The sequence below is a fragment of the Bison bison genome, unplaced genomic scaffold, assembly GCF_000754665.1.
Source record: "Bison bison bison isolate TAMUID 2011002044 unplaced genomic scaffold, Bison_UMD1.0 scf7180017864537, whole genome shotgun sequence".
Classification (NCBI taxonomy): domain Eukaryota; kingdom Metazoa; phylum Chordata; class Mammalia; order Artiodactyla; family Bovidae; genus Bison; species Bison bison.
The window spans coordinates 6889373-6893532 of NW_011495085.1; positions in this window are offsets into that span (position 1 = coordinate 6889373).

Sequence of the window (4160 nt, forward strand, 5' to 3'; positions counted from 1 at the left end):
GGTCTGAGTCCTGGATCCCAGCCTGGGCCTCTGAAAGGATGGAGTCCACACACCATCAGGAGTCTTATCTGGACCAAGATTGAAAGAGGCCTCACTGCTCATCTCCTGAGGCGTATGTTTAGTACAAGCTCAGTTGTTTGGTTGTATAGATTTAGTATGAGTTTTATGTATAGTTTTGTGTTTTTTTTTTCCTGTTATGTGTATTTATGGTCTATATGTTCAGTTATGTATGCTTGTTCTATATTTAAAGTTTTTATATTAAATTTTATTTATCCATCTTGTTGCCTTTAAAATAATTCTCTATAAAATTAAACACACATAAGAAAGCACTCTCAAAAGAGGTAGAACTCAGTGGATATTGTAATGCAGACACCTTAGTGTCTACCACCAAACTTGCTCCCTCTCTCATGTAATGCTCATTCAGTCTCAGTTGAGTGAGGAATTGTAAATTTAGTATTTACCATCTTTCCTTGTGTCATGTCTTTCAAAGGATTCTGTTTTCTGAAGTCTGTTTTTTCCATTACTCATGGTAACTTTATTACCCTAGATCTTTCATGATGGCTTGAATGTCAGGACTTTTGATATTCAAGCAGTTTGGTTGGGAAAGAATTCATGAATCATCATGTTTCTCCTTGAGTATCTTAACAGTGTGGCCTTATTTCTATAGGCACAGGGTATTTCTATCCATAAACGTTGACAAAATTCTAATTTTTTTTTCCTTATATGTCACTTGCTCTTTTATTCTAGATACCCAAAGGACTTTTGTTTCTCTTTAAAGCCCAATAATATTTCCAGAACATCACTTTCTATTAATCACTGCAAGTTAATTCTCATAGTTCTCTTTAATAAACAGCTTCAAACTTTTTTTACTTTAAGAATAATTTGCATGATAATATTTAGTATTTGCTTTCCATCTTGGCTTTGATTTTTTTTTCAGATATTCCAGTCATTCATATATCAGATCTATCTTCCACTTTTCACACTTTTGACTAATAGGTTGCAATTTTTTTTGCTATATTTATATTCCAGGAATATTTATTCAATAGGTTTTAAGAGTTTCCTTCTTTCCCTCTACTTTCTTACAATGCATATTTTCATCATATTTCTCCTAACTTAAGTTTTATCTATAGTGATATTTTCAGTATTTTCTTAATCTTCTGAGCAATGTGCATTTGTTTATGAGTTCTTTAATCCTGATCTTTCCTATTTTGAATCATTTTTTTAAAAATGTCAGTCTTTATTATTAAACATGTCATTATTCATAACAAAAGAATCATTGCACCCATAGAGAATTTGCTAGAGATTTGTGTAGGACTTTTTTATTTTCCAGTTTTTTTAATTGAAGTATAATTGGCTTATAACAATGACCGTTCCAGATGCACAGCATAGTGATTTAATATTTCTATAGACTACAAATGATCCCCACAATAATTCTAGTTACATCTGCAACCAAACAAGCTTCTTATAATATTCTTGACTATAGTCTCCATATTGCATAGTTCAACTCCTTACTCATTTATTTGTAGCTGAAAGCTTGTAAGGCTTAATCTCCATTTCCAATTTCTTTTATCACCTTTCTTCCCTGGCAATCATGTTTGTCCTCTGTCTATGTACAAGTGAAATTTTACTGTGTTTGTCCTTCTCATTCTGACTTACTTTACTTAGTTTAATATGCTCTGTGTCCTTTCATGTCACAAATGGCAAGATTTATTCCTTTTTTATGACTGAGTAGTATTGCCCTGAACATACGTACTACATCTTCATCATCCATTCATCTGTTGATGGACATTTAAGGCTCTCTATCTTGGTTTGGCCTTTTGAGTGATGCTGCAGGGAATATAGAGGTATCTATGTCTTTTTAAATTATTGTTCTTATTTTCTTAGGAAAAATACCCAGAATTGGAATAGCTGGGTCCTATGGTATCTCGAATTTTCACTTTTTTGAGGAGATTCCCATACTTAAGATATATTACTTAAGATACCACCTAATAATGCATCTTAGTACACTTTGTCTCATGCTTTACATACCAACAAATATTCCTTTCTGTTTTCTTTACTAGATATTGATTCTTTAAAGACAGAAATTCTTAGAGCACACCTTTCTTCCCCTGATCCTTAAACATAGTTTGCAGTAACTAGAAAAGAGTTCACAAATTTTTTTCCTCATATTTTGAAGGCTTTTTAAAATTCCTGTAAATAAAGTTGATATTTTCTACAACCATGAATTATTAAGGGTGCCACTGAATGGAATACATAAAAACCTGTAAAAGCAAATTTAATAAAAATAACTTTGATTACAAAACATGTTTGTTTCTGATTGATAGGATACAGGCTGGAATGCAGAATTATGGAGAAAGGAGATGCAGAAAGTGTGGGGATGCATAAAAGGGCAGACTTCTCTGCAAGGGCAGAAAAAGTAACATTTACTTGTCCAAAGATAGAAAATATAATTCTGTAGCTGCGGTGGAAAGTGAACTTTCCCAAAGAAAAGATTTAATTCCAACATAATAAAATTTGTTTTCAGTCTTTGTTTTTCTTCTTGGTAGAAAAAAAAAAAAATTAATGTTAACTTGCGTGTGTGTGTGTGTGTGTGTGTGTGTGTGCTTGTCCCATCTGACTCTTTGCCACGCTATGGACTGTAGCTCATCAGGCTTTTGTGTCCATGGGATTTCCCAGGCAATAATATTAGAGTGGATTGCCATTTCATCCTCCAGGGGACCTTCTCAAGGACTGAGCCTTTGTTTCCTTGCACTGCAAGCAGATTCCTTACCACTGAGCCACCCAGGAAGCCCCAATAACTCCAATGAAATCTGAATTTCTGCTGGTTTTGGTACTGACTACAATGAGTATGTCATCACTGTAAAATCACAAAAAGTTCTTTGGGGCAGGATACATGCACTTGAATGTAAAGAAGCAATATCCGACATGGGGTTGTGCTAATTCATGAAGAAACTTTGTTTGAAAGGTTTTCTTGGCTTGTATAGACTGTGATCTAAGGCCTTTTTGCTTATGTTTTATTTTGAACAAGTTGCTTGTCATATCTCTGTTGATGCACGTCTTCATAACTGGTGTTTTGCACCTTGTGGGCACTTTTACACTTCTCAGAGGGCATCAGGTGTGAGTATCCTGCATGGCCTGGCACTTGCTTTCATCAACTACAGAAATGCCTCCTGCTGTTTTTTTGTTGTTGTTGTTGTTTTTGTCTCATGGTTGGTTATACTCGTTCTGCCCTGTGACACCCACAATCCCAAATGTCTTCAATATTGACCTTCTTATCCTCATTACTTAGCCTAACTTCTGTCCTGAAGGAATATGCTGGGGGAAAACAGGGAGCACTCAACTCACATAGTTTGCCCTTGCTTTCTCCTGACTCCTAAAGGTAACAAATCAAATTTTTCTGTTTGAATCATGAAAATTGCCAAGTATCAAGAAATATCAAACTGTTAGATATTAAACAAGTAAAATAACCCTTCTTTCTCAAGTTTAAAATTTTAAATATGTACATATATTTAAAATTACTATCAAAAGCATTTAACAAATCTTAAATACAACTAACACTTTTATATGCAATATTCCCTTAGAGCTTATCGCTTTTTCAATAATTCATTTCTGTATCATTTCATTTATCAAATATCTAATAATTCAAATTGTCATTATGTCATTTATACCTAAATAAAAATCAGATTCTACTAAATATTAACTTCTTTTCCAAAAGGCAAACGGAGTTATATCTTCAGTTCAGTTCAGTCGCTCAGTCATGTCCGACTCTTTGCGACCCCATGAATCACAGCACGCCAGGCCTTCCTGTCCATCACCAACTCCCAGAGTTCACTCAGACTCATGTCCATCGTGTCAGTGATGCCATCCAGCCATTTCATCCTCTGTCGTCCCCTTCTCCTCCTGTCCCCAATCTCTCCCAGCATCAGAGTCTTTTCCAATGAATCAACTCTTCCCATCAGGTGGCCAAAGTACTGGAGTTTCAGCTTTAGCATCATTCCTTCCAAAGAAATCCCAGGGCTGATCTCTTTCAGAATGGACTGGTTGGATCTCCTTGCAGTCCAAGGGACTCTCAAGAGTCTTCTCCAACACTACAGTTCAAAAGCATCAATTTTTTGGCGCTCAGCTTTCTTCACAGTCCGACTCTCACATCCATACATGAC